This window comes from Oncorhynchus kisutch, linkage group LG23 (assembly GCF_002021735.2).
Source record: "Oncorhynchus kisutch isolate 150728-3 linkage group LG23, Okis_V2, whole genome shotgun sequence".
In the NCBI taxonomy this organism is placed as follows: Eukaryota; Metazoa; Chordata; class Actinopteri; order Salmoniformes; family Salmonidae; genus Oncorhynchus; species Oncorhynchus kisutch.
This window is the reverse complement of record NC_034196.2, coordinates 45,925,602-45,940,601: the sequence shown is the minus strand read 5'-3', so window position 1 is coordinate 45,940,601 and position 15,000 is coordinate 45,925,602. Positions and strand designations below refer to the sequence as shown.

At 41.6% G+C, this 15,000-nt stretch overlaps 1 protein-coding gene across 1 annotated transcript in view; it reads left to right on the top strand.

Moving 5' to 3' along the window:
• Window positions 1–15,000, top strand: part of LOC109881724 (netrin receptor DCC-like) — a 351,830-nt gene that overhangs the window by 112,043 nt on the left and 224,787 nt on the right.

Here is a 15,000-nt window from a genome sequence, read left to right as displayed (position 1 = left end):
TCTGTCTCTCTCTCTCTGTCTCTCTCTCTCTCTGTCTCTGTCTCCCTATAGATCCCCCGTGCTCCCTATAGATCCCCTGTGCTCCCTATAGATCTCCTCTTAATGACCTTTCCTCTCTCTCTCTCTCTCTCTCTCTCTCTCTCTCTCTCTCTCTCTCTCTCTCTCTCTCTGTCTCTCTCTCTCTCTCTCTCTCTGTCTCCCTCTCCCTCATCTCTCTATCGTTATCTCTGTCTGTCTGTCTCTCTCTCTCTCTCTCAATTCAATTCAATTCAATTCAAGGGCTTTATTGGCATGGGAAACATGTGTTAACATTGCCAAAGCAAGTGAGGTAGACAACATTCAAAGTGAATATATAAAGTGAAAAACAACAAAAATTAACAGTAAACATTACACATACAGAAGTTTCAAAACAGTAAAGACATTACAAATGTCATATAATATATATATATATATACAGTGTTTTAACAATGTACAAATGGTTAAAGGACACAAGATAAAATAAATAAGCAATCTCTCTCTCTCTCTCTCTCTCTGTCTCTCTCTCTCTCTCTCTCTCTCTCTCTCTCTCTCTCTCTCTCTGTCTCTCTGTCTGTCTCTCTCTCTCTCTCTGTCTCTCTCTCTGTCTCTCTCTCTCTCTCTCTCTCTCTCTCTCTCTGTCTCTGTCTCCCTATAGATCCCCCGTGCTCCCTATAGATCCCCTGTGCTCCCTATAGATCCCCCGTTCTCCCTATAGATCCCCTGTGCTCCCTATAGACCCTATAGATTCCATGTGCTCCCTGTAGACCCTATAGACCCCCTGTGTTCCCTATAGATCCTCTTCGACCTAGACTTGGTGCTCCGGTACAGCTTGCCGTGCGGTAGCAGAGAGAACAGTCTATGACTTGGGTGGCTAGAGTCTTTGACAATTTTTAGGGCCTTCCTCTGACACCCCTGGTATATAGGTCCACCATTACATCAAACACTAATAATTAACCAATTTTTATTCTGAACACATTTAAAAACCTTTTTGCAGTTGATCATATTGGTATTTTAGAGTTCAGCATGGCGGTAGCACGCAATCATAGTTTTAAAGATGCTTAAAATGTGTGTTTATCTTTTGAGAGAAGAAAATTATGTCAAAACAATATTCCTTGCTAAATAAATCCACCGTTGGCTTTTAACCTGCTGTGTTTAGGGAGGAGGATTATGGACCCTAGTGCACTACTTTTGACCAGAGCTCTATGGACCCTAGTGCACTACTTTTGACCAGAGCTCTATGGACCCTAGTGCACTACTTTTGACCAGAGCTCTATGGACCCTAGTGCACTACTTTTGACCAGAGCTCTATGGACCCTAGTGCACTACTTTTGACCAGAGCTCTATGGACCCTAGTGCACTACTTTTGACCAGAGCTCTATGGACCCTAGTGCACTACTTTTGACCAGAGCTCTATGGACCCTAGTGCACTACTTTTGACCAGAGCTCTATGGACCCTAGTGCACTACTTTTGACCAGAGCTCTATGGACCCTAGTGCACTACATTTGACCAGAGCTCTATGGACCCTAGTGCACTAATAGTAAATAGGGTGACATTTTGGATGCAGCCCGTAGCTCCACATCTATGTTTATCCATATATAAAGCTCTAGTTCAGTTCAATATGGGATTGTTTGTCCGGCGTTTTTTATGTAAATAAATATTCTGTGTGTTGATGGATGTTGATGGATGTTGATGTGCTTCTACCTAGCCACCGTGCTTCTACACCTGCATTGGGTCTCTGATGGATGTTGATGTGCTTCTACACCTGCATTGGGTCTCTGATGGATGTTGATGTGTGTTGATGTGGGTTGATGTGTGTTGATGGATGTTGATGTGGGTTGATGGATGTTGATGTGGGTTGATGGATGTTGATGTGGGTTGATGGATGTTGATGTGGGTTGATGGATGTTGATGTGGGTTGATGGATGTTGATGTGTGTTGATGGATGTTGATGTGGGTTGATGGATGTTGATGTGCTTCTACACCTGCATTGCTTGCTGTTTGGGGTTTTAGGCTGGGTTTCTGTACAGCACTTTGAGAGTAATGGCCACCCCTCATAGCCTGGTTCCTCTCTAGGTTTCTTCCTAGGTATTGGCCTTTCTAGGGAGTTTTTCCTAGCCACCGTGCTTCTACACCTGCATTGCTTGCTGTTTGGGGTTTTAGGCTGGGTTTCTGTACAGCACTTTGAGATATCAGCTGATGTATGAAGGGCTATATAAATACATTTGATTTGATTTGATTTGATGTGTGTTGATGTGTGTTGATGGATGTTGATGTGTGTTGATGTGGGTTGATGTGGGTTGATGTGGGTTGATGGATGTTGATGTGGGTTGATGTGGGTTGATGGATGTTGATGTGGGTTGATGGATGTTGATGTGGGTTGATGTGGGTTGATGTGGGTTGATGGATGTTGATGGATGTTGATGTGGGTTGATGTGGGTTGATGTGTGTTGATGGATGTTGATGTGGGTTGATGGATGTTGATGTGGGTTGATGGATGTTGATGTGGGTTGATGGATGTTGATGTGGGTTGATGGATGTTGATGTGGGTTGATGGATGTTGATGTGTGTTGATGGATGTTGATGTGGGTTGATGGACCTCTCTCTGATGGATGTTGATGTGGGTTGATGGATGTTGATGTGGGTTGATGGATGTTGATGTGGGTTGATGGATGTTGATGTGGGTTGTTGGATGTTGATGTTGGTTGATGGATGTTGATGTGGGTTGATGTGGGTTGTTGGATGTTGATGTGGGTTGATGGATGTTGATGTGGGTTGATGGATGTTGATGTGGGTTGATGGATGTTGATGTGGGTTGATGGATGTTGATGTGGGTTGATGGATGTTGATGTGTGTTGATGGATGTTGATGTGGGTTGATGGACCTCTCTCTGATGGATGTTGATGTGGGTTGATGGATGTTGATGTGGGTTGATGGATGTTGATGTGGGTTGATGGATGTTGATGTGGGTTGTTGGATGTTGATGTGGGTTGATGGATGTTGATGTGGGTTGATGTGGGTTGTTGGATGTTGATGTGGGTTGATGGATGTTGATGTGGGTTGATGGATGTTGATGTGGGTTGATGGATGTTGATGTGGGTTGATGTGGGTTGATGGATGTTGATGTGGGTTGATGTGGGTTGATGGATGTTGATGGATGTTGATGGATGTTGATGGATGTTGATGGATGTGGATGTGGGTTGTTGGATGTTGATGTGGGTTGATGGATGTTGATGTGGGTTGATGGATGTTGATGTGGGTTGATGTGGGTTGATGTGGGTTGTTGGATGTTGATGTGGGTTGATGGATGTTGATGTGGGTTGATGGATGTTGATGTGGGTTGATGTGGGTTGATGGATGTTGATGTGGGTTGATGTGGGTTGATGGATGTTGATGGATGTTGATGGATGTGGATGTGGGTTGTTGGATGTTGATGTGGGTTGATGGATGTTGATGTGGGTTGATGGATGTTGATGTGGGTTGATGTGGGTTGATGTGGGTTGCTGGATGTTGATGGATGATGATGGATGTTGATGGATGTGGATGTGGGTTGTTGGATGTTGATGTGGGTTGATGGATGTTGATGTGGGTTGATGGATGTTGATGTGGGTTGATGTGGGTTGATGGATGTTGATGGATGTTGATGGATGTGGATGTGGGTTGTTGGATGTTGATGTGGGTTGATGGATGTTGATGTGGGTTGATGGATGTTGATGTGGGTTGATGTGGGTTGATGTGGGTTGATGTGGGTTGTTGGATGTTGATGTGGGTTGATGGATGTTGATGTGGGTTGATGGATGTTGATGTGGGTTGATGTGGGTTGATGGATGTTGATGTGGGTTGATGTGGGTTGCTGGATGTTGATGGATGTTGATGGATGTTGATGTGGGTTGATGGATGTTGATGTGGGTTGATGTGGGTTGATGGATGTTGATGTGGGTTGCTGGATGTTGATGGATGATGATGGATGTTGATGGATGTGGATGTGGGTTGTTGGATGTTGATGTGGGTTGATGGATGTTGATGTGGGTTGATGTGGGTTGATGTGGGTTGATGGATATTGATGTGGGTTGATGGATGTTGATGTGGGTTGATGGATGTTGATGTGGGTTGATGGATGTTGATGTGGGTTGATGGATGTTGATGTGGGTTGTTGGATGTTGATGTGGGTTGATGGATGTTGATGTGGGTTGATGTGGGTTGATGGATGTTGATGTGGGTTGATGGATGTTGATGTGGGTTGATGTGGGTTGATGGATGTCGATGTGGGTTGATGGATGTTGATGTGGGTTGGTGTGGGTTGATGGATGTTGATGTGGGTTGATGGATGTTGATGTGGGTTGATGGATGTTGATGTGGGTTGATGGATGTTGATGTGGGTTGATGTGGGTTGATGGATGTTGATGTGGGTTGATGTGGGTTGATGGATGTCGATGTGGGTTTGATGGATGTTGATGTGGGTTGATGGATGTTGATGTGGGTTGATGGATGTTGATGTGGGTTGATGGATGTTGATGTGGGTTGATGGGTGTTGATGTGGGTTGATGTGGGTTGATGTGGGTTGTTGGATGTTGATGTGGGTTGATGGATGTTGATGTGGGTTGATGGATGTTGATGTGGATTGATGGATGTTGATGTGGGTGATGGATGTTGATGTGGGTTGATGGATGTTGATGTGGGTTGTTGGATGTTGATGTGGGTTGATGGATGTTGATGTAGGTTGATGTGGGTTGATGGATGTTGATGTGGTTGATGGATGTTGATGTGGGTTGATGGATGTCGATGTGGGTTGATGGATGTTGATGTGGGTTGATGTGGGTTGATGTGGGTTGATGGATGTTGATGTGGGTTGATGGATGTTGATGTGGGTTGATGGATGTTGATGTGGGTTGATGGATGTTGATGTAGGTTGATGGATGTTGATGTGGGTTGATGTGGGTTGATGTGGGTTGATGGATGTTGATGTGGGTTGATGTGGGTTGATGGATGTCGATGTGGGTTGATGGATGTTGATGTGGGTTGATGGATGTTTGATGTGGGTTGATGGATGTTGATGTGGGTTGATGGGTGTTGATGTGGGTTGATGGATGTTGATGTGGGTTGTTGGATGTTGATGTGGGTTGATGGATGTTGATGTGGGTTGATGGATGTTGATGTGGGTTGATGGATGTTGATGTGGGTTGATGGATGTTGATGTAGGTTGATGGATGTTGATGTGGGTTGATGTGGGTTGATGTGGGTTGATGGATGTTGATGTGGGTTGATGTGGGTTGATGGATGTCGATGTGGGTTGATGGATGTTGATGTGGGTTGATGGATGTTGATGTGGGTTGATGGATGTTGATGTGGGTTGTTGGATGTGATGTGGGTTGATGGATGTTGATGTGGGTTGATGGATGTTGATGTGGGTTGATGGATGTTGATGTGGGTTGATGGATGTTGATGTGGGTTGATGTGGGTTGATGGATGTTGATGTGGTTGATGGATGTTGATGTGGGTTGATGTGGGTTGAGGATGTCGATGTGGGTTGATGGATGTTGATGTGGGTTGATGGATGTTGATGTGGGTTGATGGGTGTTGATGTGGGTTGATGTGGGTTGATGTGGGTGTTGGATGTTGATGTGGGTTGATGGATGTTTGATGTGGGTTTGATGGATGTTGATGTGGATTGATGGATGTTGATGTGGGTTGATGGATGTTGATTGGGTTGATGGATGTTGATGTGGGTTGATGGATGTTGATGTGGGTTGTTGGATGTTGATGTGGGTTGATGGATGTTGATGTAGGTTGATGTGGGTTGATGGATGTTGATGTGGGTTGATGGATGTTGATGTGGGTTGATGGTGTCGATGTGGGTTGATGGATGTTGATGTGGGTTGATGGTGGGTTGATGTGGGTTGATGGATGTTGATGTGGGTTGATGGATGTTGATGTGGGTTGATGGATGTTGATATGGGTTGATGGATTTTGATGTAGGTTGATGGATGTTGATGTGGGTTGATGTGGGTTGATGTGGGTTGATGTGGGTTGATGGATGTTGATGTGGGTTGATGTGGGTTGATGGATGTCGATGTGGGTTGATGGATGTTGATGTGGGTGATGGATGTTGATGTGGGTTGATGGATGTTGATGTGGGTTGATGGGTGTTGATGTGGGTTGATGGATGTTGATGTGGGTTTGATGGATGTTGATGTGGGTGTTGGATGTTGATGTGGGTTGATGGATTGTTGATGTGGGTTGATGGATGTTGATGTGGGTTGATGGATGTTGATGTGGGTTGATGGATGTTGATGTAGGTTGATGGATGTTGATGTGGGTTGATGTGGGTTGATGTGGGTTGATGGATGTTGATGAGGGTTGATGGATGTCGATGTGGGTTGATGGATGTTGATGTGGGTTGATGGATGTTGATGTGGGTTGATGGATGTTGATGTGGGTTGATGGATGTTGATGTGGGTTGTTGGATGTTGATGTGGGTTGATGGATGTTGATGTGGGTTGATGGATGTTGCTTTTAACTTCTTCTTTTTTAACCTTTAAGCCGTTTCACACACCCATCTTTTTTCCTCCACTAAATACATATTTATATTTAGTTTTTGTTGATGTATTTGTCGGTGTTGTGCAATTGTTTGCTTTGACAGAGAACACTTCTACTACAGAAAATGAATGGTTGCTATGACAGAGAACACTTCTACTACAGAAAATGAATGGTTGCTATGTGGGAAAGTATTCAGACTCCTTGATTTTTTTACACAATTTGTTACGTTACAGCCTTATTCTAAAAATGATTCAATTATATTTTTTCCTCATCAATCTACACAAAATACCCCATAATGACATCACAATACCCCATAATGACATCACAATACCCCATAATGACATCACAATACCCCATAATGACATCACAATACCCCATAATGACAAAGCAAAAACAGGTTTTAAGAAAATATTTGCAAATGTATAAACAAATAATTAATATTGAATATCACATTTGCATAAGTATTCAGTCCCTTTACTCCGTATTTTAAATATTTTCAAATGTATTACAACAACAAAAAACTGAAATATTACGTTCAGTATTCAGGACCTTTACTTAGTACTTTGTTGAAGCACCTTTGGCAGAGATTACAGCCTCGAGTTTTCTTAGGTATGACCTACACGCTTGGCACACTTGTATTTGGGGAGTTACTCCATTCTTCTCTGCAGATCCTCTCAACCTGTTAGGTTGGATGGGGAGCATCGCTGCACAGCTATTTTCAGGTCTCTCCAGAGATGTTCGTTCGGGTTCAAGTCCGGGCTCTGGCTGGGCCACTCAAGGACATTCAGAGACTGACTAGTCTCCTAGTCTCTGCCAATTAAAAACATCTCCACAGCATGATGCTGCCACCACCATGCTTCACCGTAGAGATGGTGCCAGGTTTCCTCCAGACGTGACGCTTGGCATTCAGGCCAATGAGTTCAATCTTGGTTCCATCAGACCAGAGAAACTTGTTTCTCATGGTCAGATAGTGTCTATGTGCCTTTTGGCCAACTCAAATCAGCTGTCATATGCCTTTTACTGAGGAGTGGCTTCTGCCTGGCCACTCTACCATAAAGGCTAGATTGGTGCTGCAGAGATGGTTGTCCTTCTGGAACTGTGGAGCTCCGTCAGAGTGACCATCGTGTTCTTAGTCACCTCCCTGACCAAGGCCCTTCTCCCCCGATTGCTCATTTTGGCCGGGCAGCCAGCTCTAGGAAGAGTCTTGGTGGTTCCAAACTTCTTCCATTTAATAATGATTGAGGCCACTGTGTTCTTGGAGACCTTCAACGCTGCAGAAATGTTTTGGGATCCTTCCCCAGATCTGTGCCTCGACACAATCCTGTCTCGGAGCTCTACAGACAATTCCTTTAACTTCATGGTTTGGTTTTTGCTCTGACATGCACTGTCAACTGTGGAACCTTATATAGACAGGTGTGTGTATTTCCAAATCATGTCCAATCAATTTGATTTACCACAGGTGGACTCTAATGAAGTTGTAGAAGCATCTCAAGGATGATCAATGGAAACAGGATGCACCTGAGCTCAATTTGGATTCTCATAGCAAACGGCCTGAATACTTATGTAAATAACGTATTTTTTTAACATTTTTTTATAAATTAGCAAAAATGTCTAAAAGCCTGTTTTTCCATTGTCATTATGGGGTATTGTGATGTCATTATGGGGTATTGTGATGTCATTATGGGGTATTGTGATGTCATTATGGGGTATTGTGATGTCATTATGGGGTATTGTGATGTCATTATGGGGTATTGTGATGTCATTATGGGGTATTGTGTGTCGATTGATGAGGAAAACAATTAATTTAATACATTTTGAATACTTTCCGAATGCACTGTATATAAACCCTGGAATGCTGATGCCATGAATTGGCCAATGAGAAGCTTTTGAAAACACCGGTCGGCCATATTGGCACTCCTCAGAAAAGCAAGACGGAGGCGCAGTAGCTTCAACAGAGCGTCCCATGTCAGTCGTCGCGTGTTTTTATAAATCATTGGCTGCTACAGATTTAAGACACACATGACTTCTAATTAAATGAACCTTTTTTCTTTCATTACATATTTCAGATGATCAGTGGATGGCTGTAATGGTGTCCTGGCACCATCAGTCCTGGCACCAAATTCACTGGATTGGTTTATGTCATTAGAATATTTACCACTTGCCCCTCAAATGAGCCCTGAAATGTTGTGGAAAAAGCTAAGTTGGCATTAGTCCTGGCACCAAAGTGGGCATTAGACTGGCACCAAAGCTTGCATTAGTCCTTTCACCAAAGTGGGCATTAGTCCTGGCACCAAAGTGGGCATTAGACTGGCACAAACGTGGGCAAGTGTCCTGGCACCAAAGTGGGCATCAGACTGGCACCAAAGCTTGAATTAGTCCTGGCACCAAAGTGGGCATTAGTCCTGGCACCAAAGCTGGAATTAGTCCTGGCACCAAAGTGGGAATTAGTCCTGGCACCAAAGTGGGCATTAGACTGGCACCAACGTGGGCATTAGACTGGCATCAAAGTGGGCATTAGACTGGCACCAAAGTGGGCATTAGACTGGCACCAAGGTGGGCTTTAACCTGATACCAAAGTGGGCAAGTGTCCTGGCACCATTAGTCCTGGCACCAAAGTGGGCATTAGTCCTGGCACCAAAGTGGGCCTTAGACCTGACACCAAAGTGGGCCTTAGACCTGGCTCCAAAGTGGGCATTAGACTAGCACAAAAGTGGGCATTAGTCCTGGCACCAAAGTGGGCATTAGTCCTGGCAGCAAGGTGGGAATTAGTCCTGGCACCAAAGTGGGCCTTAGACCTGGCACCAAAGTGGGCTTTAGCCTGACACCAAAGTGGGCAAGTGTCCTGGCACCATTAGTCCTGACACCAGGGTGGGCATTAGTCCTGACACCAAAGTGGGCCTTAGACTGGCATTGCCAGGTACGGATACCAGAGGTCCTCATTGACCAAAGATGGAGATGCCACACACACACACACAGACACACACACACAAACACCAGGGTCAATTCGAATTTAAGTCAGTAAATTCAGGAAGTAAACTGAAATTCCAATTTAAAAAAATTAAAAGGGCATCTTCAATAACTTCTCAATAAGCTGAAAAACATGATGCTATTTAAAAAGTTTTCCTGTTTTGGATTTTAAATTCAAATTGACTGACTTCAATTCAAATTGACCCCAACACTGACACACACACACACACACTCATCATCTCTCTCTCCTAAATGCACCATTGTGAGGGAGCAAGCACTCTTTCATCGTTTCTCCAAATGGCCATAGTTTACCCTCTTTCATCGTTTCTCTAATAGTTTACAGTCTTTCATCGTTTCTCTAATAGTTTACCCTCTTTCATCGTTTCTCGAATAGTTTACGCTCTTTCATCGTTTCTCTAATAGTTTACAGTCTTTCATCGTTTCTCTAATAGTTTACCCTCTTTCATCGTTTCTCGAATAGTTTACGCTCTTTCATCGTTTCTCGAATAGTTTACACTCTTTCATCGTTTCTCTAATTGTTTACACTCTTTCATTGTTTCTCTAATAGTTTACACTCTTTCATCGTTTCTCTAATAGTTTACACTCTTTCATAGTTTCTCTAATAGTTTACACTCTTTCATCGTTTCTCTAATAGTTTACACTCTTTCATCGTTTCTCGAATAGTTTACGCTCTTTCATCGTTTCTCTAATAGTTTACGCTCTTTCATCGTTTCTCTAATAGTTTACCCTCTTTCATCGTTTCTCTAATAGTTTACACTCTTTCATCGTTTCTCTAATAGTTTACACTCTTTCATCGTTTCTCTAATAGTTTACACTCTTTCATCGTTTCTCTAAAATGGCCATAGTTTACACTCTTTCATCGTTTCTAGAAATGGCCATGGTTTACACTCTTTCATCGTTTCTCTAATAGTTTACACTCTTTCATCGTTTCTCTAATAGTTTACACTCTTTCATCATTTCTATAAATGGCCATGGTTTACACTCTTTCATCGTTTCTATAAATGGCCATGGTTTACACTCTTTCATCGTTTCTCTAAATGGCCATGGTTTACACTCTTTCATCGTTTCTCTAATAGTTTACACTCTTTCATCGTTTCTATAAATGGCCATGGTTTACACTCTTTCATCGTTTCTCTAATAGTTACACTCTTCATCGTTTCTCTAATAGTTTACACTCTTTCATCGTTTCTCTAAATGGCCATAGTTTACACTCTTTCATCGTTTCTATAAATGGCCATGGTTTACACTCTTTCATCGTTTCTCTAATAGTTTACACTCTTTCATCGTTTCTCTAATAGTTTACACTCTTTCATCGTTTCTCTAATAGTTTACACTCTTTCATCATTTCTATAAATGGCCATGGTTTACACTCTTTCATCGTTTCTATAAATGGCCATGGTTTACACTCTTTCATCATTTCTCTAAATGGCCATGGTTTACACTCTTTCATCGTTTCTCTAATAGTTTACACTCTTTCATCGTTTCTATAAATGGCCATGGTTTACACTCTTTCATCGTTTCTCTAAATGGCCATGGTTTACACTCTCTCATCGTTTCTCTAATAGTTTACAGTCTTTCATCGTTTCTCTAATAGTTTACACTCTTTCATCGTTTCTCTAATAGTTTACAGTCTTTCATCGTTTCTCTAATAGTTTACACTCTTTCATCGTTTCTCTAAATGGCCATAGTTTACAGTCTTTCATCGTTTCTCTAATAGTTTACACTCTTTCATCGTTTCTCTAATAGTTTACAGTCTTTCATCGTTTCTCTAATAGTTTACACTCTTTCATCGTTTCTCTAATAGTTTACAGTCTTTCATCGTTTCTCTAATAGTTTACACTCTTTCATCGTTTCTCTAAATGGCCATAGTTTACACTCTTTCATCGTTTCTCTAAATGGCCATAGTTTACACTCTTTCATCGTTTCTCTAATAGTTTACACTCTTTCATCGTTTCTCTAATAGTTTACAGTCTTTCATCGTTTCTCTAATAGTTTACACTCTTTCATCGTTTCTCTAATAGTTTACACTCTTTCATCGTTTCTCTAAATGGCCATAGTTTACACTCTTTCATCGTTTCTCTAATAGTTTACACTCTTTCATCGTTTCTCTAAATGGCCATAGTTTACAGTCTTTCATCGTTTCTCTAATAGTTTACAGTCTTTCATCGTTTCTCTAATAGTTTACAGTCTTTCATCGTTTCTCTAAATGGTTTACACTCTTTCATCGTTTCTCTAATAGTTTACACTCTTTCATCGTTTCTCTAAATGGTTTACACTCTTTCATCGTTTCTCTAAATGGTTTACACTCTTTGCAGAAAGGAGATATTTTACATGAATCTTTTCTCCTCACCCTTTGTTGTTGTCTGCACCTCCCCCTTCTCCCCCTTCTCCCCCTTCTCTTACACCTTGTATATTGTCTATGTCCAGCAGCTGAAAATCTTTGGTCTGAAAAATTGACTTCGCAGCACTTTGAAATAGGAAAAGTGGAAAATGGGTTCACATCACTCCACCTCTTCCGTCTTTCTAGTCGTCCCAAATGGCCCCCTATTCCCTGGATAGAGCCCTGGTCAAAAATAGTGCACTATATAGGGAATAGGGGGCCATTTGGGAAGTAGCCGTCCTCCCTCCTTCCCTTCCCGACAGAGGCTTAAGGCTTGTCTAATAGCTCTACTCCCAAAGTGTGATGTGTGGAGGTCAGTGCAGTGGAGCAGTCAACGAGTTTCACCCAAAGGGCACCCTATTCTCTATGGGCCCTGGTCAAAAATAGTGCACTTGAAAGGGAATAGGGTGGGATTTTGGGACGCATCCTAGCACTCTAGCAGCTGTGGCAGAGTATTGACGTACTGTACGGCACAAGACAAAGCATTTAAACAATATCCACAGGATAAGTCCTTCCCCTATGACCTCTGAACTTTTGTCTCGGGGAGTCTGGACAGATAAATTGGATATTTACGACCATTTTTATCAAAAGACAACATCTTCTCACCCCAGTAAATAGATGTGGGGGGGGGGGGGGTGAACATGTTAGTCTGTTGAAAATCTCACCTTCTTTCTTTTCAGATGTATTTGATATGAAATGTGTTCATACGTTGTGTTTCCTTGTGGTACTAATACACTAGACGGGGATTGTGTTGTGCCAAGAGTCTGCTGTTCTTCAGTGAGTTAACAGGGTGAGGCTGGTCCTTCTGTCTCTCATTCCCTGATGACCGTGTGTGTTAAGCTATACGGCTTTTGAGTGTGACATGGGCTGGTGTGTGTGTGTGTGTGTGTGTGTGTGTGTGAGGTGTGTGTGAGGTTAGTGTGTGATATGACTAAATTCTGCATCAGAGGATTATCAGAGGTGAGAAAAACCTGTCAGCTTCTTTTTGGACTATGCCTGAGTAAGCCACAGTCTCTACCTACAGTATTATAGTTACCACACCTGGTATGACTCCTAGTGTTGTCTCTCTACCTACAGTATTATAGTTACCACACCTGGTCTGACTCCTAGTATTGTCTCTCTACCTACAGTATTATAGTTACCACACCTGGTCTGACTCCTAGTGTTGTATTAGATGTACCACACCTGGTATGACTCCTAGTGTTGTCTCTCTACCTACAGTATTATAGTTACCACACCTGGTCTGACTCCTAGTGTTGTATTACAGGTACCACACCTGGTCTGACTCCTAGTGTTGTATTAGATGTACCACACCTGGTCTGACTCCTAGTGTTGTATTAGAGGTACCACACCTGGTCTGACTCCTAGTGTTGTATTACAGGTACCACACCTGGTCTGACTCCTAGTGTTGTATTAGATGTACCACACCTGGTCTGACCCCTAGTGTTGTCTCTCTACCTACAGTATTAGAGTTACCATACCTGGTCTGACTCCTAGTGTTGTCTCTCTACCTACAGTATTATAGTTACCACACCTGGTCTGACTCCTAGTGTTGTCTCTCTACCTACAGTATTATAGTTACCACACCTGGTCTGACTCCTAGTATTGTCTCTCTACCTACAGTATTATAGTTACCACACCTGGTCTGACTCCTAGTATTGTCTCTCTACCTACAGTTTTAGAGTTACCATACCTGGTCTGATGGTTAATGGTTATAGTTAGCCTTTACAATTATAGTTAGCCTTTACAATTATAGTTAGCCTTTATGGTTATAGTTAGCCTTTATGGTAATAGTTAGCCTTTATGGTTATAGTTAGCCTTTATGGTTATAGTTAGGCTTTATGGTTATAGTTAGCCTTTATGGTAATAGTTAGCCTTTACAATTATAGTTAGCCTTTATGGTTATAGTTAGCCTTTATGGTTATAGTTAGCCTTTATGGTTATAGTTAGCCTTTATGGTAATAGTTAGCCTTTACAATTATAGTTAGCCTTTATGGTTATAGTTAGCCTTTATGGTAATAGTTAGCCTTTACAATTATAGTTAGCCTTTATGGTAATAGTTAGCCTTTACAATTATAGTTAGCCTTTATGGTTATAGTTAGCCTTTATGGTAATAGTTAGCCTTTATGGTTATAGTTAGCCTTTATGGTTATAGTTAGCCTTTATGGTAATAGTTAGCCTTTACAATTATAGTTAGCCTTTATGGTAATAGTTAGCCTTTATGGTTATAGTTAGCCTTTATGGTAATAGTTAGCCTTTACAATTATAGTTAGCCTTTATGGTAATAGTTAGCCTTTATGGTTATAGTTAGCCTTTATGGTTATAGTTAGCCTTTATGGTTATAGTTAGCCTTTATGGTTATAGTTAGCCTTTACAATTATAGTTAGCCTTTATGGTTATAGTTAGCCTTTATGGTTATAGTTAGCCTTTATGGTTATAGTTAGCCTTTATGGTTATAGTTAGCCTTTATAATTATAGTTAGCCTTTACAATTATAGTTAGCCTTTATGGTTATAGTTAGCCTTTATGGTTATAGTTAGCCTTTATGGTTATAGTTAGCCTTTATGGTTATAGTTAGCCTTTATGGTTATAGTTAGCCTTTATGGTTATAGTTAGCCTTTATAATTATAGTTAGCCTTTACAATTATAGTTAGCCTTTATGGTTATAGTTAGCCTTTATGGTTATAGTTTAGCTTTTATGGTTATAGTTAGCCTTTATGGTTATAGTTAGCCTTTATGGTTATAGTTAGCCTTTATGGTTATAGTTAGCCTTTATAATTATAGTTAGCCTTTATGGTAATAGTTAGCCTTTATGGTTATAGTTAGCCTTTATGGTAATAGTTAGCTTTCATTCCATATCTCCCAGTTTTGATGAATCAATGGTGTATGTTGTCCATAAGAAATGACTTGATGTCAAACAGTAACATGACTGTATCAATACATTCCTGTAATGATGGCATGTCCATCTGAACATGTCTGATCTCATTCCAGAACATACATGGTTTCAGATCCATACATATATCATGTCACCAACAGACAGTCACAGGACATTCAGTGTTACCGTATACTCACTCTCTCTC